General features: G+C 46.8%; 2 long non-coding RNA genes and 1 pseudogene across 2 annotated transcripts; all 3 read right to left on the reverse strand.

The window, feature by feature from the left end:
• Positions 1 to 1,038: 1,038 nt before the first annotated feature.
• Positions 1,039 to 11,878, reverse strand: LOC140699135 (olfactory receptor 6C75-like; annotated as a pseudogene).
• A 3,958-nt stretch (positions 11,879 to 15,836) lies between these two features.
• On the reverse strand, positions 15,837 to 16,791 carry LOC140699659 (uncharacterized). The gene is made up of 2 exons (XR_012077906.1): positions 16,294 to 16,791; positions 15,837 to 16,049 (listed from the first exon to the last, which is right to left on the reverse strand). It is a non-coding gene; the product is annotated as an uncharacterized lncRNA (long non-coding RNA).
• A 1,285-nt stretch (positions 16,792 to 18,076) lies between these two features.
• On the reverse strand, positions 18,077 to 20,267 carry LOC140699660 (uncharacterized). Its single transcript, XR_012077907.1, has 4 exons — positions 20,214 to 20,267; positions 19,518 to 19,577; positions 18,370 to 18,579; positions 18,077 to 18,185 (listed from the first exon to the last, which is right to left on the reverse strand). It is a non-coding gene; the product is annotated as an uncharacterized lncRNA (long non-coding RNA).
• Positions 20,268 to 21,456: the final 1,189 nt, after the last annotated feature.

Below are 21,456 nucleotides of genomic sequence, written 5' to 3' on the forward strand. Positions count from 1 at the left end.
AAGAATGTGCAGGAAAAGCCTTTCTTTCCCTCAGCTCCTGGAAAACTATCTGACATCTCATTCCTGTCATCCCTGTAGCCAGATCCTTTCTCTGGGAGAACCTAATTGAATAGCATGAACAAGAGGTTTATTCTCAGGACTGAAATCAAAGATAAAGGAAGGGGCTGGGAATGCGAAGGACAGTAAGAATTACATTAAACTCAAAACGACATTGAACTTCATGTGTTCCATTTGTGGTTTGGAGGGGGATGGAGGTAGGGGAGGAGAGGAAAGGAGGAGGTTTCTGCCTTCACTTCTGCTCCACTCCAGCTGAGAAGCCATACAGTGGTCCAACATGTCTGACTCCTCATGCTGCCCAGGACATTGGTGGGGGCATGGCGACCCAGGCAGCATATTTGTCATTCATACTCTTTTAGAATCAACATCACACAATCTGAGGAATCTGCTCTCTGTCCATTCTGTAATTTGAAGCTGTCATTTTGTTCACATACTGTTTACAGAGTCCTTTCACATTTGTTCACTCAAATCAGTTCAGTGAGAGACAACCTGGGGAAAGCACCATGGGAGACTCTGAGGTCGTTTCCACTGATATACATATATGTTTTATAGTAACAGCTTTAGGATAAGAACCAAATTAAGGATGCATTATGCAACTGAGGGGGCCAGAGCTAGAATAAATTATTTAGAAACCAGAAGCACTGATCTGCTCTGGGATGCTATGGATATTTCCGCTCCTTGGAGGATGGTATGAGAGCTAATACAGTTTGATTTCTTTCAGTGTGGAAATGATTTATACATGTGTAGCTGAGCTATTCAAAAATAGCAACTAAGAGCACATCTGATATAAACCATGTATGTCCCAATATGAAAGGTACTATAACCATTATTTCCTTGGAGTACATATGGAGGGAATGTAACCCTGAGCATTGGTTACTATGCCCATCATTTCCTTCATAATCACAACCCAATATACGATTTTCCACCATTTAATTATATAAATGTCTTCTGGTAAATAGTTGCTAATTCTGTTGAATCATGTTTATGACCAGTGTGTAGTGAAATAGAGAGTATAAATTATAAAATATCAGAAACTTCAAGCACACGGTATATGTCACAGGGAAGAATAAAAATGTAGTAAAGGATTTTGCTATTAAAATCAATTGTCATCAGTATGTGGAATATTTAAGAAGATACTCAAGCATAACAAGGTGAAAAATGGCCTTGAGAAAACAGATCTTCCTTTGCTGGGGAGGTGCAAACAGAGACCAAGTGAGGTCTGCCACAGACTTTCCACTATGACCCTGTGGACTGCTACATTGCCTGGAATGAAGACAAATGGTTTTTTAAAGCTTTACACTCCAAGGTCATGTGATTTATCTTGATATTTGCATCCTGAATATCATCTCCTTTAGAGCCTGGTGGACCTGCTTGTTTCATAGAGTATAGGTGACAGGGTTCAGCAGCGGGGTCACCACTGTGTTCACAAGGGCAGCCATTCCTGTTGGAGCCCAGCCTGTTTGTTTCCTTTGGTTTCATGTATATAAAAACACAGCTGCTGTACATCAGAGAGAGGACAATGAGGTAAGAGGAGCAGGTGGAGACAGCCTTTTGTCGCTCCTTGGCTGATGGGAGTTGCACGACTGTGATTACTATGTTGCTATATGAAATGATGTTTATAAGGAGGGATTTCAAAAGGACACACAAATCAAGGACAAAGTGCAACATTTCAATAGATTTGATGTCAGGACAGGAGAGATGGACCATGAAGCTAAGGTCACAGAAGTGAGGGATGACGTGGGGGCCACAGAAGGATAACTGGGAAAGCTTCACCACTAGACCAGTGATGAGACTGAAGCCCAAAGCAAAGCAGCTGGTGACCAGAGGAAGCAAGTCCTCAGGTTCATGATGGTTGGGTAATGCAGAGCTTGCAAATGGCCAAGTACTGATCCAGAGATATCACAACTATGAGGAGGAAATCTGCTACTCCCAGAAATAAAAAGACAAAGTCTTGTATGAAACAAGCATCAAAGGAAATTGTTTGCCTAAAAGAAAGATGATCAACAATTTAGGAATATCAGTACTTGTGAAACAACACTCAATGAAAGAGAAAGTGCTGAGGAAAAAGTACATGGGTGTCTGGAGTCTGGAGTCAGCACAGGTGATGGTTCCTATGAGTGTACTGCCTGCAGTGGATGCCAGGTATGCCAGCAGGTGCACCAGGAAGAAGACTTTTTCCAGATGCTGGACAGCAGGAAACCCCTCCAAAGTGAATGCTTGGACAGCTGTCCCATTCCCCATTTCCATGGACATCTCTTTCCACAGCAGCAACACCTGTGGATCTTAAGCTACAATAAAGACATCACAGTGAGCACAAAGGATCTGAGCATAAGACCAAGCTATCTGACTACCTGAGAAGGTGGCTTCATGGATTGTAAAATAGTCCAGTCAGTTGGTTATTGAATCAGAAGGACCTGCTTTCAATACTAGTTCAATTCTGAGTTCTAATCCCTGAGAGAGAGGTTATCTTTGGAAAATTATTTAACCTTTGCGAACTTCATTTTCACCCAATGTAAAGTGAAGATGACAGGATCTACCTGTTCATGTACTTGTGAAAATTAGGTAAAATAAAGCATGTAATTCACTTGTCATATGATATCAATGATTTCTATGTGCTCCTCAAAGTATAATTTTAATATTTAAATCATAGTCTATTCTTAAACATAGCATAATGAGTAGGCAGTACTGTTCACATTTGTATCCTTATCAAACACTTAACTGTGTTTTACAATACTATCAATTTATAAATAAAGACAATAGTAATATACTAATATTCACTTTGAAAATCCCTTGTACAATATGCAAAAATCCTAGGTTCAAATTATCATCATCTTCTTCCTCATCCTCACCATTTGCTGAGAACTCTACTAGTGCTTGGTATTATACTGGTCACTGAAATTCAGTGTTTCTATTACTCTTTACAATAATCATGAGTGTTAGTTTGCCCCTACCCCTTCTGCTTAAGGACAATTAGAGGCTTAGAAAAGTTCCAGAGAGGTTATGTCACACAGCTGGGACTTTAACTAATTATGTCCGAATCCAAAGCCCATGCTGTTTCCAAATGCTGCAACACAATATTTAAAATAGAAACAAATCTCTTGGTGATGATCTCTTACCGTTAAGTGAAAGTTTAGCTTTATTTATCTTTATTTTTCTATTATTCAGTTAACCTATTTGATGAATTACTGACCCACAGAATGACACAGGTCTTAGAGTTGTTCTAGTTTACTATAATCAGTCTAGAGAAGAGTCTGGAGACCAGGGATGTTGGGAGTTTCTCCAGGATACAGTATAAGTTGTAAGCCTAGGATTTACTCCAGTCTTCTGAGGCCCCATGTTGGCAGGAAAGAGAGATGGGGAGTGACAGTAGTTCATAGGATTAGCCAACTTAAGAAAGTAACCTCAGGACATAGCATTCATGCATTTACTTTTACATCAATGCTCAGTGAACATTCTCTTTCTCTCCTCAGTCCCCTCAGTAAATTACTTCTCTTATGATGCTGTTTGGCTCTAGCATCTCAATACTAAGGTGAAAATCTACAGTGTGGAGTGTCTTCCTTTCTAACTTGCCATGGACTAAGTTCTCAGAAGTGATGCTCATGCAACCAAGCTGCTCCCCCTAGAGTGGCATTGTCCCCAGGGTAGCCTGGAGGAGCTGCTGCTAATGCATCAGTGACAGCAGGAGATCCTCCAAGTTACCACTGTCCTGGTCCAGGCACACCAGAGTCACCTCAGGGGGGAACAGGGTTTCCTCCTCTTGTAGTCATTCTCTTCCAAGAAATCAACAGCTTTCTCTGCACTGAGGGGAAAGGAGAGGAAAAGGAAACATAGTTGTCACAGCCTATTGTTCCAGAATGAGGTGAAGATGCCTCCTATGTTCTCAGTGTTCCTGGCTGGCAAAGCCCTGTTTTAATAACCCAGAATTTTTCATAGGCAAAGGTCACATGGCAGCTTTGAACCCTGAAACCTAGAAGAGGAGCAAATGGAATATAATGGCCACACTTTCACCCAAATTCTGGGTGAAAGCTTGATTCTGGGACTAATCAAGGTTCTAGGACTAATTAAGATTCTGATGGAAGTTCTGCCTCTGCCTCCCTCAGTTGGTAACAGCTCACCTAATATACAACAGTGTTGTCCTCCAACAACACCAGCTAATGGGAGCAGGCAGCTTCTTCTGAGTCCAGCCCTGGGAGATGCTGAGACAAGTCTTCTGTGGATGTACATCATTTTCTTGGTCACATCTGCTCCAAGACACCTTCAATTGCATTCCATCTGCCATTATATCCTCACCTTTCTGTTTCTAAGTATCCTTGTTTCACTGCATCAATGATGAAAAACTCCAAACATATAGTCCTGAGGCCCCTGTGATAGTTTTCCTACAAGACTGTGGTCACTGCGCAGGATGTACCCAGTGAGCAGAGAGCACAGGCTCTCAAACCTCATTAGGAGCTGAAAGGACCAGAGTTAGGAAGTAAAGGCAGGGCTGGTGCTCAAAGGACAGCTATTGCTCACTGTTGAGAATAAGGGTTATTGGCATAATCCTTATGTTTATATTTCCATTGTTTCTGGTAATATGGGCCCAGATTTCCAGTGTTTCCAGGATAGAAGAAAATTTCAAGATTTGAAAGTCAGCCAGGGTTTTTTAAAGAAATTATATGACAATTTCCCATGGGTTCCTAAAATTCCAATTTGCATGTTGCTAATGATTCCGAGTAGAAGTCCAGACTACAACTTTCTATATGTGACATGTACATTGAAGCCAGAGCATAAAGGGTAAGAGAACATTTCTGTCAAGAAAAAAAGCTGGATTATATTTAGACTTTCATCAGGCTTTTGGAAATGATGGTTTCCAAGGAAGGAGATGGGGAGGGGGAAAGCCACCTTCCTCTTAACTATTCTTCAAGCCTCTACCAACATTTTAATTTTTTTCATAGGATATATTTGTCTGAAGAATATTTTGGTTGTTCCTGCCTCCAAGCTCTTTGGAAAAGGGAAACATACGCTTCTTCCTCTTCAGGGGAAAAAAGGAACACTAGGTAGTTTGCGTGATATCTCTAACCTGGCCTGCCTCTCTATAAAAGAATCTGTAAAGTGGATCCCTTGATTACTTCTAGAGCAGAACAAGAAGGGAGAGATAAGAGCTCCATGGTGGAAAAGCTGTTGCCATGGCAACCACTGGCTTGGAAGGCTGCTTCTCTCCCTGGGTACCCCAGCTGGGCTGCTGCAGCAGGACTGACTTATTTTTGGTGGCCTCTGGTTTCCCATCAAAAGCCAAGAAAGAAGACTAAACTCCCAAAGTGCATTTGCAGGAAACACTGGGGTATATGGTAGCTATCTGGAAATCTGTTCTGCCTAAATTGTCCCTTACCTATCTTGATCAAATCAAGTCAAAGCAAATGTCATAGAAATTTTCATGCATGTTCACTGAATCCCATCTTCCCAGAAATGAACAAAATTATTTTTGTAACATTTGTCTATCTAAACATTGTTTTCAATCCAGGTCAAACCAAACCTTGTCCTCATTGTCATATTTTCAGTTAGAAGGTGGGGGATATAAAGAATAATAGGAGATGAATTATAGAAGCTGGAACAACTTGAGACTCTACAAAGTATAGAAATGTTTTAAATTTTCCTTGGTCTATGTTTTTCTTTTCTGGATGGTGTCTTCACAGTCCTCCAACAATCACTAGTTTTACACTTTTAATGATACTTGGAGTTTCAACTTATCTTTAAATTTTTCAGTATTCCTTGTGGTTTGAGGATTTAATTGGCAATTAGAGCAAATAAAGGGATAGTTTGTAAAACTGTATTTGTGATTATCTAAACATGGAAGAATAAATCAAACATCATTGTGTGGATTTATTCTCTGCAAAATATTATATTTACCATTCTGTCTGAGCCAGTTTTCAAAAAAAATTAGACTGCACTAATATTCAGAATCTAGATAAGAATTTTTTTGTTGTTTAAAATGTACCTGGTTAATATGATCTGATCATAGAACAGTTTTAATTTCTAGCATTATATCCCTGAGTAAGAAGGCTATGTAAGGACTAAGGACAGATAAATCCTACTGTCTATGATATTGTCAGAGAGGAACTAGGGGATGATGTGTTGAACAGGAAATGGGGTGGGCAAAAGCACTGTCAATAGACTGAACCCCAGTCTGAGTGTGATCTTGTTGTAATACCAAACTGTCTCTTCACAGAATATCCATTAAAATAAGCCAACAATCCCAATGGGGACCAAAAACACACCAGTTCTGATCCAGAGGGCTCATTAATATCAAAACTAGTAACATCCATCCATATAAGAATAACCATATTAATGTAGGTATTTTCCAACTTGGGGCTAGGAGGGGAAGCTGACAGTATAGGGCAATTATCATATCTAGATTTATTTTCTTTTTCATTCATGCATGGAAAAAATCTTTTTAAACAAATTTTCACTTTAGAATAAGTAAAGCTGAATAATGTGGGTGAGACAAGAAGAAGTGGAAAAAGCTATCTGTAAATCTCACAAATAAAGCAATTTTGTAAGATTCTGGATCCTTCAGTTTCTATTCATAGGGTTCTCATGCTTATCTCTGATGTGTGAACATTCCAGCTGTTAGAGTATCAGTGGTTCTAAGTGGTGTTTCTAACACCAAGATTCCTAAGCATCTTTATCTCAGGACCGTCCCAGCATGGAATGGTAAATGTTGCTTTGCAAGACAAAGGTTTTACATATAGTATAGAAGAACACTCCAAATCAAATTCCTTTGAAATGGGGACAAAGATCACATTTAAAAGTTCACATATCTCCTGATAACACCCTCACAGCTTACTACATGACATACAATTTTACAGTTGTGGGAGGGGAATCTACTATGAGAAGATGAAAGATGTGCAATGGAGAGAGAAATGTAATTTATATAATCCCCTTTTAGGAAACATGATCCTTTTGTCTGGACTTGAGACATCACTTCACCCATTAGCACTGTACTTGTCAATGTCATGAAGTCAGTTTGTAAGAGTCCTAAGATTCAAGAAACCACATTCATCTTCTTTCCACACATGTAACTCTAGGGATCTCAGAGAGATCAGAGCTGTTTGTACAGTTGTGGGGGTGATGCTACCCATAACAGTCCTCTTATTCAGCACTCGTCACTGCTTAGAAGCAAATACTTGCAAAGAATTATCAGGAACCAGAGGAGATACACTGGATTTTTTCCAACCTCTTAATATGACTGGACTGCTCAACTTTGGGTGGAAGTAGCTATCTGCATCTCCCTTACTTGGGGGGTCAGGCTAACCACAAGGCAGGGATGGAAAGGGCTAGTGCAGGCATAGAGGGGGAGCGTGTGTCAGACTTATTGAGAGGCACACCCTTATCTCAATGTAACACCTTACAGAGGTTCAGCCTCATCAAATGACTCCACCTGGGCCTCAGGTGCCATGACCAGTGGTGGACACTAGCTCAAGCTGGAGCAGATTATCTTCCCCAGGAGTCAGAGTGCTCTGAAGGCACATACCTCTGGGAAGCTAGGGTCTGCCAAGTGCATGGGGATGTGGTAAAAGTCAAAAGACAAGAATCAAAAAACCAGCTGTGCAGAGACGCAGGGTGCAAGATTTTGTTAATGTAAAGAGGAAGGGGAGAAGCTACCTTGGTCTAGTTTTAGTTCCTGGTTACATCCATATCTGAAGCTTTAACTGCTCTTCCTGTCTGTGCAACACCATGAGAAATATCCCTGGATATTAATCACAAACTCCCCAATTTCTACAACCCATTTGCTACAAGTAGTGCCTGAAATGTTTTAGCACCCTTCCCCATCTTTCACTCAGCTATCTCCAAGCCATTCTCCAGGTCCCAGCTTAACAGCACTTCCTGCAGGAAACCCTCCGGGACTACTCCTCAAACCTTGGCTCCACTTTTTATGGGTTTAAAAGGTAGCACTCCGCACCTCATCATAGTTAGGAAATGTGATTACTTTCCTGTTAGACTGTAAACACCAAAGCGTAAAAATCACTTTGATCCTACTGCTTAGCACACAGGTCAGGTACATGCTTAGTAACATTACTAAATGAATGAAAACCAAGAAACTGGTGAAGGTATGTAGGAGGAGTGAGAAGGATCAACACTGATAAACACCGCTCTGATAAAAATGAAGCTGCTTTGACCCTACCTTTCTGACCTCTTCCAAGTTTCTGGTTCCTCCTTCTTCCATCTCCACAACAGGCCCAAGCTGGCCATGAAAATCATCATGTTATACTTTGGGGCCAACACATTCAGGAACCCAGGCTGGAGGAAGCATGTTTCCAGGTAACTCGCTGTAACAGAGGAAAGTCTATACTAGTTTAGGAAAAAAGAATAATGACAGGTTTTGAGGTATAGACAAATCTCATTTCTGCTCTACATTTACTGGCTGTGAACCCTGGACAAGTTACCTGAGACCTGGTTTCCTTATCTGTAAAGTGAAAAAAATAATACCTCAAAGATGAGGATGAAAATGACTTTGAAACCACAGCACCTAAGGCAAGCATGCAACTAATGTTAGCCAGCTGGTCATGGTGAAGTCCACGCAGACCTCACACCTACACCCCACCCCCAGCTCCTACCAGCCACGGATGGGTTCAGAGCCCAGAGCCTACCCATCTGAGAGACGTGTTGGAGAATATCCAGTGTATGGGAGCCCTGAGAAGTGAAAGAGAAAAAAAGAAGCAAAAAGGAAGAAAGAGCATCTTAGGATCAGGTAGGTGGGTGGGCAGAGCAGGCTGGAGGCGTGATGGGGTAGCTCAAGATGTTTTTTGGGGAATCACTTGTTTTTTACTTAGTAGGTGCATTACTGTGAGCAAGGTGAGGAATAAACTATACATAGTTCCTGGAGAACTCAATTGGGATGCTTTTCATAAGAATATTTTATTAATACTTGAGAATTGAGAACATACAAATTAAATTCACCAGAAAGGCATATAAATTATAGCTAACCACCAGGAGCACATTATTAGAGATGTTACTAATATCAAAATGAATTTTGTTTGCATTTTACTTGCCCTCAAAACTGTTCAGAAACTCTAGATTTTCTGTTGCTCATGTAAGATAGTCTCCTCACATCTTTGAGCTCCAAAAACCAAACAAAAGAATTCTTTATAAAAAGTCAAATTAATAGTTAAACCAGCACAACTAGGAATCTGGCCTGGAGCCTCTGTAGAAGACTTATAGCACTGCTGGTCCTGCCTTTCAAACAGGTGGTACCAACACCCAGTAAAGCCCCAGGGAGGGATGGGGGAAGTGCTAGAGCTGAGAGGAATAAGGACAAGTTCATGGAGGAGATGTATCTCAGAGGGAGGCAGGACCTGACTAGGGCCCAGCCTTTCTTGGGGATGAGCTGGAGGGAGACACCACTGGCATCTTAGCAGGATGCTCCTCCGGTGCAGGGACTGAATGTGCTGAGCACACATTGTAGGCAGGTCATTTGGCACGTCCACCTCCACCACATACACACTGAAGGACAATAACATCTCCAGTCAATGTAACAACAACAAGCAAAACAAAACCCACACACATTTCAAAATGCCCCTGGAGCCTGGATGAAAATCACATCCACTGAGCACCCCTAAATAAGTAGAAAGAAGAGACAAGAACAGCAGGTAGAAAGTCAAAGAGAGACAAAGGGAAACACAAAATTTTATGAGGGCCCAGCAGAAAAAGGGCATCCTTCAGTGACTTTCCCTGCCAAATCAAGTCCCAACTCCTTAGAAAACAAAGCCCTTCAGAACTCGACCCCACCTATCCCAGCTGCCTCCACTCCAGCTTTCTCCCCAAAGACACTCACCTCCACCCTCCCTTCCCAGACAACTCCTGGTTTTCCTGACCAGAGATGCCATGTTTAGACTTCTGGGCCTCGGCATGTGCATTCTCCTCTCCCTGGAGTGCACTTCTCAGGGCAAACTCCCAGTCATACATCAACACCCAGGACGAAGGTTTGTGAAGCCAGACACACATAGCGCCACGCAGGTGCACAGCAATCAGACCTATGCCAGATAAGAGATGCTGTGGGCAGTACTGTCTTTCCATTATCTTCTAGGACCTTATTTCTTTTAGGCCTGACCTAATTTAATTCCTCTTATGGCTCTTAACCTGCTGAGTTCATTTGAATCTTCCCAACTGTGTACTGTGAAGCACTCTGTTCACGAAGAGAATGAAAATATTCAAGTATTTTTTAAAAAGAATTTTCACTAGTCTTTGTACCTAGCTAGCATATGAAGTAAAACATTCCCTATATTTCTAAAATTACGACCAAATTTAAATGTTTCTGAAACAAATTTGCTTGTAAGAGTAAAATATGCTAAAATTCCAAAATTATTAATAACACTAATTAAGGAAAACAGGGCCTAATGAAAAGAGCTCTGACAACTGAAACAGGATCTCACTCTACAATCTCCAATCTCTTTAGTTGTGTGATCTTAGGAACTGGCTTCATCTCAAAATACTTTCTCATTTGAGAAAGAGAGATAGCACTGCCCTCCCCTCTCTGCAGGGAGCTGTTCAGGCAACAGGAGACAAGGTATCTAGCACAGTACCTGACACGATGTGTTCATAAATAGTCTGCTTCCTTCCTTCAACACAAAAGACACACTCACATGAAGGTTTAGGTATAAGGGAGTCCACACCTCCACAAGTCTCCATCAGCACAAAATATCACAACAGTTAGTTGTAAAAAAAAAAAAAAAAAACAACAACAACAACACCGTCACCCCCAACCCACGAACATTTCTGAGGGATCTGGAGCCAGACAAGGGAGCCTGCATGTGGTTGTGCAAGAACTCCATCAGGGCTGCATACACACTGACCACTAGAGCATTAACAGGAAAAGTACACAGTCATTGTGCTAAAACCTCAGGATACCTTTATGTTAGAGCTCATGCAGGTTAAAAGGAGGGAAAAGTCAAATTAGGCCCAACTCCAATAGACTCCTTAAATAAATCAAGACAGCGATGCTGACTTACCCTTCCTGAAAGGCGAACAGTACCATGCCTAAACCATTTAAAATACTTCAGGATTGAAGCATTCCACACCAGCACTGGTGCCACTACATAACTTAGGAAGCCTGCACAGGGGACCACCACGGGCACCACGGAAGGTGCTGAACCAATGCAATTCGCGGAAAACGCAGGCGAGGGGGCGGAAACCGGACGATGATTTCTGGGTTGTGCACACCCGCACCTGCGAACCGCTTTCCAGACCACGGCCGCCTCCTCAAGCATTTGAAGTATTTCGCGGCTTCACTATGGGGACGGCAAGGGAAAGCGGCGAGGCGAGCACCCTGGGGCTGGAGGCCGTTCCCGTCCGAGGTCCCGGGGTCCCCGGTGCCGGCGTCCCCGGTCCCGGCCTCCGCCCCCCGAGCCCCTCCCCCACTCCGCGCGCCCAGCGAGAGCCGCCCGGGAAGCGCCGCGAGTAACGCCCCAGCCCGAGCGGCCCGGCCCCGCACGAGACCCCCGGCGCACGGAAGGCGGGGCAGCCCGGCTGCGGTCCGGCCTGGCTCGGGGTCGGGATCGCGGGTCGGGGCCGACGTTGCGTCTGAGGCGGCCTAGACCGGGGGGAAGCGGGGCGAGCGCGGGGAGCACGCGGGGCGCGGACACTCACCACATCACGCCCGAGGGCCGCGCCCGCCGCCGCCGCCCAATACTTCGCGGCCGCCGCTCGGCCCACGCTGCGCCTCCCGGAGGGACCGCGCGGCCGCAGCCGCTGCAGCCGCTGCAGCCGCCGCCTCGGGAGAGCTGCGGAGCGGCGGAACCGCCTGACGCTCGGACCAACTGCCAGCAGCCGCTCGCCTGCCTGAGGAGCTGACGGAAATGTGGCGGAGGGAGGGGCCCGGCCTACGAGGGCTCGGAGAGGGCCCTGGCAGCGAGCGCGCCGATTGGTTCCTGTGGTCCGGGGGCGGGGCTGCGCACTTAGTATAGACATGTGTGTGAACTGATGTCCTCATAATTTGTATTCATTTTTTTTCAATTAGGAATAATTTTGCTGTGAACATTTGTATACCAGTTTTGGGGAGATCTATATTTTCATTTCTCACAGCTGTATGCCTGAGATTGTCATGGCTGCGTTATAAGGAAACTCTATGGTTAGCCTTTTTAGAAACTGCCTTTATCCAAAGTGCCTGCACCATTTACATATTTCCACTAGTAGACTATGAGGGTTCCAATTTATCTCTAAATTATAGCCTACACCTGTTATCATCTGTCTTTTGATGACAGTCATCCTCGTAGTTCTGAAGTGGCATCTCCTTGTGGTTTTGGATTCTGCTTCCCTGATACTGAGATTCTTTCATATGCTTTTTGGCCATTTGTATATCTTCTTTGGAGCAATGTGTATTAGCAATTATGTATTCTAGGTGAAAGACTTCAGAAATATGATTTCTAAAAAATATTCTCTCATTCTGTGGGGTGTCCATTACTTTCTTGAGAATATCATTTGAAGCAGAAAAATCATTTAATTTTGGTAAAGTTGATTTCTTTTTTCTGTTCTTGCTTATGTTTTAGTGTCATATCTAAAGCTATGTTGACTCCCAAGTTCCCATTTTGGGTCTTTTTACCTTCTAGCCTGGCACTCCCTCTTCCCTTCTCCAACCCCCTTGTCTTCTTGAATCAAAACTAACCATACTTTACTTTCATTGATCCATCCTAGCTCCAAAGTGGAAACACCTGATAAGGCTTTAAGTGTCAGCCTTTCCTACAGAATTTGCAAGTTAATGGCAATTACTGGCCTAATGCTGAAAGGATAAACCTGAGCAGGTGGAACGAGCCTATCAGTCAGCAGGTGGGAGAGGATTTGGGCAAGGAAGGGGCAGGCCCAGGCTGCGGGGGGGGGGAGGACAGGGGGGAATAGCACTCCCACCTCCCTCTTTCATTCCCCTTCATTGACCTTAAGGTTCTGCATCTGTAATGGGATAATACAACCCAATCTGGCAAGGTGGTGATGACACTTTACTCATGTCATTTATGAGCAAGTTCTTGGTACTAAGTAGTTGTCGGTTAATTATGACTTTCCATCTTGCCCTGGCTGATAATTGAAATGGCCACATCCTTAGCATGAGGTTGAAACTCCTTTAAATCAGTCTTCTTAGCCTTCCTACTTGCTCTAGGATGTCCTGGTCCTGTCATGAGACAGAGAGCTTCATCTTCAAGATCTAAAGTTGTATGGAAAGAATATCCAGGTGTTGGTTGTGAGGTAAGAGCCTTGTCAAAGCCGGCCACGATGATGGAGGGGAAGTTCCCTGTGTGGGGTGCTGTGGCACAGGAAGGGCAACACTTTGGAGCTAGGCCCCTCTGAATAAGATCCCCTGTCCATTGCTTGCTGGCCCCTGAAGACCTTAATTAGCCCGTCTGAGACCCAGGATTCTCACTTGCAGAATGGGCTCAGAAAGAAACCCTGCTTCACAGGGTCTCTGTGAGGCTTAAAAGAAATGACAGTTCAGAAGGGTTTTGCATAGAATTTGTGCTCAATAAATGCATCCACTTCTCCTTGTCAAACATACAAGTGTGAAGCGCTATTGTTTTAAGAATTCTTCTCAATACTTTTGGCTTCTGGCCTTGGCAATTCAAGATGGCAGCCTGTGCCCCAGCTGGACTTGTTACTGTCATTGTGTTTTCCTTCCTGCCCATCAGAAGAAACTAGTGCAAACTTCCACATCCCTGACAGCTGGCAGGGAGGGGAGGGTCAGATGAGGACCATCTGCTCCTTGTTCTCCTGCAGAAGGGCACTGGCCAGCCATGTTCAGCCTCTCCCCGTCAGGTCCCTTGGGCTTAGATCTCACATCCTGATGCTTTCAGAGGGGGATGTGGCAGGAAAGGTGGATCCTGCACCACTGTCACTTGTGCCCAGCACTTATCAGGTTTCACGGGTGAAACTGGAGAGGAGCCTGGGCCCTGCTCTCATGCCTGAGCTCATGTCCTAAGCTCAGTGACTTTAGACAAATTGCCTAACCCCCTGGGTCTCAGTTCACTCATCTTTAAAACAGAAGTCACAGAGATGAAAGTAACTCCCACATACAACTTTTTTTTTATAAAGACTGAGTTATGCAGGCAAAGTGCTTCATCTGGTGCCCAGAACATGGTCAATAGTTAATAAATATTAGCTGTGTTCTTGTGTTACTCATATTATCACCCTTGATCCCCACAAGCTGCCCAGGGTTTACGCAAGCCATATATGATGTATTCCTTTTCAAGAAAAGTAAACCGAGGCTGCAAGATTCATGGTCAGGGAGCCCACAGGAATGAGTGGCCGAGCCTGGATCCCTGTAAGAGACTGCACGACAAAAGTGTCCACTCCACTACTTGATCGTGCCCAAACACTGTTCCACAGGCCTGCCTGCACAGGAAAATGCAGATGCCTGGGCTACTCCTTAGATCTACTGAGGAACCAGAGCCTGGAAATCTGTCTTTGTAAAGTGCCTCTCAAGGAATCCCAATGCCTAGCTGCTGTTGGGGTCGCCGTCTTCATCCCTGAGCACAATGCTCATGGGTCAGTGCAGGGCAGGGGGACAGGACAGGCGCTCCTGAAATAACAAACAGCTTCACAGCCAGCAGCCCAGGTGGACAGTGCTGCCTGCACAATAAGTAGGAGCTTACCGAGTTGTCGGGAAGGGAGATGGTCACTGTAATGCACACCAATTTTCTTCCAGGTCGATGACTTCTTTCTAGATTAAATAATTTCATTGCATCCTGTGGCTTTGTAGAGAAAGCTTATTTGCATTGAATGGAACATTCTTTGTCAAGATATTATATTTGCCCTGGACATGGCTAATTGAAAGGAGGTTGCCGAAACAAATATGGCCACTAGCAAAGGGCCCCTGGGGACACAGGTGATCCAAAAATGGCACTGTACCCGCCCTGCACAGCCATTCCTCCTGTAAAGGTAGAGGCGCGTCTCCCCAGAGGGAAACAGCATTCATCCGACACTTGCTCTGACTTTGATCTGACCTACTTACTGATAGGCCTGGACCCTTGGGCACTTCTAGAAACACAGGGGCCCAAAGTCAGAGGGTGGCTCTGATTTTGAAGAGCTACACTTACCACAAAGTAACCCCATGTCCCAGGATGCTAAGGAAACACAATATGGCTCATTATTATCCTTCTTCCATCACCCAGGGTTAGGAGATGATTCTCCAAAGACACACCCTCGGGAAAGTTATCAGGTGTAAAGGGCCTGGCAGCTCAGGAAGGTGCCTATGTATGATGACCTGCTGTGGGGACAGCTCCAGGAGAGTCCCTGTTTCAAATATATTTGCAAACCTACCCTATTTTCCCTCATTCAGCAATGCGAGCATGTCTCCTCGGCCATGTGCTGGGCCTGACACCTTTAATATGCTCAAAACCTCGGTGAGGACTCCGCTCCCACATGACTGAGCATAGGCTATAAAATAATACAAGGAAGGCTGTTGTAGGCAAAGGATCAGGTAATGAAAGTCATAACCTGTCCCACTCCCATGGATCCTATCATCACTGTTCTTTATTCTGACCCTGATGCTCCTTAAGGATACACAGGATTTTAGCAGAGCTCCCCAGGGGAAAGCAGAATCAGTGCTCGGAAGATACAAGACAGTGTGGACCCACCTTGGCTGTGCTGAGCAGATTTTTCCTTTGAAGTGACTCCCACTGAGGCCTACTGCCCTCCTTGAATTGCCTCCTAAGGATTGAGGGACAACCCCACTGTCCTGTGAGCAGACCACTTGCTCCCAAAGATCTACATCACACACACACTAAAGACAACATAATTTAAATATACCTGCAGCATTACACTTACTGTTAAAGTGTTTTAATTAAATAGATACTTAGAGATGGTTGAAGGGAGAGAAAAAGGGTCAGAGGTAGACACAGATGGGGGCTGGGCACAGAATGATATACTTGTATATATGTCACAAGGGCAGGGTCACAGGGAGTGCCGATGGAGGTCCTGAGCTGGGCCCTGGGTCCACAGAAGACAAAAGAGAGGAGGTCGATGCCTCACAGGACCTGCAAGGAGAGAGTGGGAACGTGCTGGGGTCACTTGTGCGCATCCCCACCCTGTGTGTCTGGTGCAAAGAAGCGAGTCTATCCAAACAAAGACACACATGGCCTTTTGCTGTTCACGTTAACAATAAAATGTCAACACAGTTTTGAAATGTATCGCAAGTATCTTTGTCTGATTGAATCTAAAATGATGTTGAATTTGAAAAACATGAGATGACCCTCTATTACCAGTCATTTTTTCACTTACCATGTGCAATGATCGTATCCACTGAAAATGTTAGAAAACATGAACTTCAGAGCTGTGTCCTGTTCCTTCTGATCCCTTGTCCTTAAGGGACCTGCTTCTATTGCTCCTGCTGCCAGCTTCCTCCACAACCATGTCTTCTTCATCTCTGAAAGCAGAGCCCAGTCCTGTCTTCCCCAGGCAGTTTCTAAATCTAGGATCCCTTCCTGTACTTTCTGAGCACAAGCCCTGACCATATTCCAAGGATATCAGGCACTTCCCAGCATGGCTTCTCTCCTTTTGTGGATTCAGAACTTCTCCCAGACCAGGAAGCTCCTCAAACAGTTGTTAGTCTGCTCTCTGCTAAGGGCTTGACATACAGTAAATTCTCAATCAGCATTTGGACATTATTCACCTAAAGAAGTTATGCACTGTTTCTGATGTCATCCTAAAATTAGAATTAAATCCCAGCAAAGAATCAGGATGTCTTGAAGCAAAAGGGCTGGTTTGTTCTTTCCAAGATCTGCAAACCAGGAACACACAGTTTTTACCTGTAATGCACAGTATGAACCTGGGGGGTTGATGGGTTGAAGGACTGCTAAAAGCCAAACCACAGAATGCATAGGTGGTCGACTTGCAAGTGGCTTGGATGGCCTGTGCAGCCTGACTACAAATCCTTGCAGCTGAACTGCAAGTTTCCTATGACTGGCTGATGCTGGAGCATCTCCTTAGAGGTTTGTCCAGGAGGGGCCCTTAGCAGAATCAGAAGTCTGACAGGTGTTGTATGTGGTTTTCTAAGAACTTGGAAGTATGTAAGTGAAACCCGAACCATCACGAACTACAGAGTATCTCAAGCTTCCAAAACCTTGAAGTGGACAAGGGGTGCCGGGGATTGTGTACTGAGGCTTTTTCTCAAGGTGAACTTGGTTTTGCCTTCAGACTTGGGTGTGATCATTTCTGGCCATGTCCTACAAAGTGACACTGAGCCTGTGCTCCTAAGCATCAAGGTTGAGCCTCAGCCCAGGCAGGCATTCCCCTGGGTCCTCTGATCTCACCTTTGTCTGCTCCCAGGTGAATCAGGGACTTTTATCTTTCCCCCTTCAGAAAGACCTCAGAATCTCCTCCGTGTGAGGACCTATGTTGTGTGAATGGGGGCATCCATCTTCAGGTGGAGAAGATAGAGGTCGCTGAGAGTGGCCTCACTCAGTCACTTCAAAACACAGGATCCCCTGACTTTATTCTGATGGACATCATCGGTGCCCCCACCCCATATTTCTGGATTTGGGGGAAAAGCAAAGGTCCCTCCCCTGCAGAAGGTGAATGCATGGAGGCCAGTCCTGTGGACTGGAGAAGGCTGGGGCAGTGGGTCACTGCTGGGGGACCCTGAGGGATGGAAAGGCCTCTAAGCACCTCCCAGGATGCCTGGCCCGAGGCTCGGAACTTCCTGCAGTTTCCCTGGCACCTGATATGTTTTGCAAAGGATATTTCTGCTCATCTGAGCTCAAGTGGGTGCCGCTGTGGCAAATAAATTTCCCCTGCAGGGAACATATCTAAGAGCGTCCTTGTCCTTAATGCAATGTACTACCTTGATTTTAAGTTTTAGGTGTGTAAAATTTAAACGAATAAACAATGATGATCATTATCATCATCCATTACTGAACAAGACACAATAGGTCCCAAGAAATGTGTTATCACCTCTGAGAAGAATCAGAAATTGTAAATTCACAGACACCTCAGGAACAGTGGGCGTCCCAGCCCTGAAGGCGACGGGAGGCAGCAGAGCCGGACTGATACTTACAGTGCGTCCCTCTGCTCTGGCTCTGGCTCTGGCTCTGGCTCTGGTGCTGTCGCAGGCAGGAGAGCTGGAGCTGGCTCTCCACCCAGAGGGGTTTCCCCAGTGGGTTCTGGAGCTGGTGCTGTACCTCCAAGAAGGGAAACTCTCATCAATAGGACTGCTTTCCCACGTGTCTCCCAAAGCCAGGGGAGCCCTCACTGCTACTCAATCAAATCTCACTCCAGATTTCCACCCCCAGGGAGTCTTCCCAGACTCTGCTCTATGGGGTCCAGTGCTGTCCCCTCACCACCCACCCCATCACCCACCCTGCATCCTCCTCATCATCACTGTCTGCCTCTGGGAGTTCCAATTGCTCCAGCTGTGCCAGGAGAAGGTGGGCCTGACACTCCAGGTCTGAGCTAGGCATGCTGAGCTCTACATAAGCGACAACCATCTTCAGGCATGGGAATTCTGGAGGCTTGTGGAAATCGTCTGGGTACTGTAACATCCAGGTGCCCAGGATGGAGGCCATGGCCCTGGGGGTAGTCAGGGGGACACCAGAGTCAGAGCCTTGGCCTTTCCTACCACGTTGGGCTCCCAGGGTAGCCCTGCAGGGACCTGGGCCTTTTTGCCTTTGGCTCCTGCCCATCCAGAGGTCGGCTCTGCTCCATGTGCCATCTCAGCTGGCAGTGTGGGCAGAGGCGGGCTTGGACACAGAGGAGGGGCTGCTACAAGCCTTCTGAAGGGACAGCCCTGGCTCATTGGCGTGACCACCTGTCCACCACTTCAGGGACACCTGTCACACTGCTATGACCCTCTCCCTGCCCCTCCCCACTGGATGGCACGTCTGTGAGGACAGGCAGGCTGTGTGCTCTGGCCACTGCCCTCTAAGGGACACGGGAGCTGCTCTATGAGTGCCTGAGCCCGGAGGGAACAGACAGGCTGTGTCGGCCATCCAGGCTGCCCACGGGCCTCCTCACTCCTCAGACTTTAGCTCCTGCACCTGCTGGCTGCAGAATCCTCCAGGGACCCTGCCTGGGTCTCCTTCTGTCCCTGCCACTCAGCATCATCAGGATGAGCTGAGCTGTCCCCTGAGGCTCCCTGGGTCCCCTGAGCACCAGCTGAGTCCCCACCATTGAGGCTCCACTAGATGGTGGGCAGGATGCTCTCCACCCCTTGTGTTCTGTGTCTCCCAAAGGGCGTGTGGGCAGGGATGGGATGGATAGGGGATGCTTGTGGCTTTTCTCCACTTTTGACTCTGTCCTCTGACCTCCCAGATGCCCCTCACAGCACCACAGCTCTCTGGGTCTCGTCTCTTCTTTGCCAGGGGAAGCCCTAGGACTTCTGCTCTCAATCCAGACTCGCAGGATATGCGGGATCCAGGATTCTGCCCACCTCTGCCCAACCAGAGAGCCCAGAGCTTCACACACTATTTGGGGAAGGAGTCCTTCCCGCTTCAATCCAAGAGACTCACTGTTTCAGCTGGTTCAGGGGTCCCCCGTCCTCTTCCGTAACAGGGAGGATGCATCCATATCTAGAGGAGAGCAGGAAGGCATCACATGGACTGTCCCGAGCACACTAGCTGGATGTGCTGTCTAGTGTGACAGCGTGAGTCCCGGGAGAATGGAAGCCCTGGAGGGCAGGGCTGATGTCTGCTCGATGCATTAAATGATGGTTGTTCCTAGAAAAGCCCCTGTCCCTGGGGGCCCTTCCTATACATTTGAGGAATGAGTGAGTGAGCCCACCTGGCCCCATAGCGCACATCTGAGTGGGCCTGGGACCCCACTTATCCCTCCCAGGGATCCCTGCTCTCACTCTCCCAAGACAGGGACAGCTAATGGTATCACAGATCCCCTTTGAAATGGGAAAACAGTTGCGCCCAAAGCCGAAGTCCCAGTGACACAGGAGGCAGACGCTAGCCCTTGGGCAGGAGGACAATGACAAATACGCACAACCACAGCCCCGCCAGTTGCCCTTCCCATGAGCTAGGTCACCGGAGAGCACCTTCCATGAAGGTCTCCCTCTGTTCCTACCCTCCTAGGGCCTGATCCTCTCTTGACCCCAGTGTGCAGGGGGGACCCTGAGGCTCAGAGAGGAAGAGGAACAATGCCTCATGGCACTGCTGGTAGGTGGCCAGGTCCCCAATGTCCCATGAAGACACAGTGCTCACCTTCGGAACACATGGTCCAGCACCTAATGGGCGGTGGCAAATGTTCGATAATTGCCCAGAAATATGTTCACATAGGAGAGGTGGCTGCCCAGGATGGCAGGCACCAGCTTTGCCACCAGCTTCTCCAGCCTGTGTCACCGTAGGCTCCAAGCCCTGCAGGCCTCATCCCTGCTCCCTGATGGTCCAGCTCCCCCCTGGGGTGGAAAGAGGAGAGACATGAATGAGAGGCAGCACCGGGGACCCCCAGGCACTTGGGGCTGGAGATTAGACCGAATCCTCAAGCCTCAAGCTCTTGTGACTGAGGTGGAACAGGGGAGCCCTGAGCAGATCCATGGTTCTCGGCATCACCAGTACCAGGGATGAAGGGCGGTGATGAAATGCTTCAGTGTCTCGAATCCCTGTGTCGGCACCGCAGTGCCGGCCCCTCCCTGCCTGCACCACTTCATCCCCGTGACTGCTGTCACAACATCCCGTTCAAGGGATGAGAACACAGCGGCTGAGCCTGGGGTGGGAGGGCTCAGGGTCTTCAGGTGAATGTGGACACATGGGGATGGAGAAGAAACAGGACAACATGTAGAAAAATGCAGAAATACCCTTGACTTTACGTATACTGAAGTTCTGTCCGAGTCTCTTTCTGAGATTCGGACCCATATGTGGGCACTGACTTTGCGTCTGGCCAAGTCAGGGCCTGGGTTGTGACGGCAGATGGGGGAGATGGGGCATCAGATCCCTTTGCCAGCAGCTCTCTTAAGAGGCAGCCCAGGGGAGAAGAGGGGCAGCAGCAGGGCCCGGGGCTTCCTGGGTGTGGAGTCTCCTCGCTCGCACTCACCCTGAGCGCGTCCTGGGCTCTGCTGCTCTCGTGGGGCACCTGCGCCTCCTGGAGGGAGGTGGAGTGGGGATCTCCGTGGACCAGGTCCTGACCCGTCCCATGTGTGGAGTCCTGTAAATACAGTGCCCAGAGGCCAGGCAGGAGCCTCAGAGCCCTTTCTGCTTCTCTGACCCATTAGACATCTCCAGTCCTGACACACACCCACCACCGTCTGCACAGGCCTCCTTCAGGGGCAGAAAAGCTGACAAAGTGGGAGCCTTGTATTCCCAATGACACAGAGAAGATGCCCCTCAGGATTCCTCTTTCCCCTTATCAGCCCTGTCCTTGGGTGCGGCCATGACAGAACCACCAGGTGTCCAAGTGTTCAACAAGCCATTCCTGCCCAGAGGGGGCACCTCCTCTCAAGTCCCCCTA

The sequence above is a fragment of the Vicugna pacos genome, chromosome 11, assembly GCF_048564905.1.
Source record: "Vicugna pacos chromosome 11, VicPac4, whole genome shotgun sequence".
Classification (NCBI taxonomy): Eukaryota; Metazoa; Chordata; class Mammalia; order Artiodactyla; family Camelidae; genus Vicugna; species Vicugna pacos.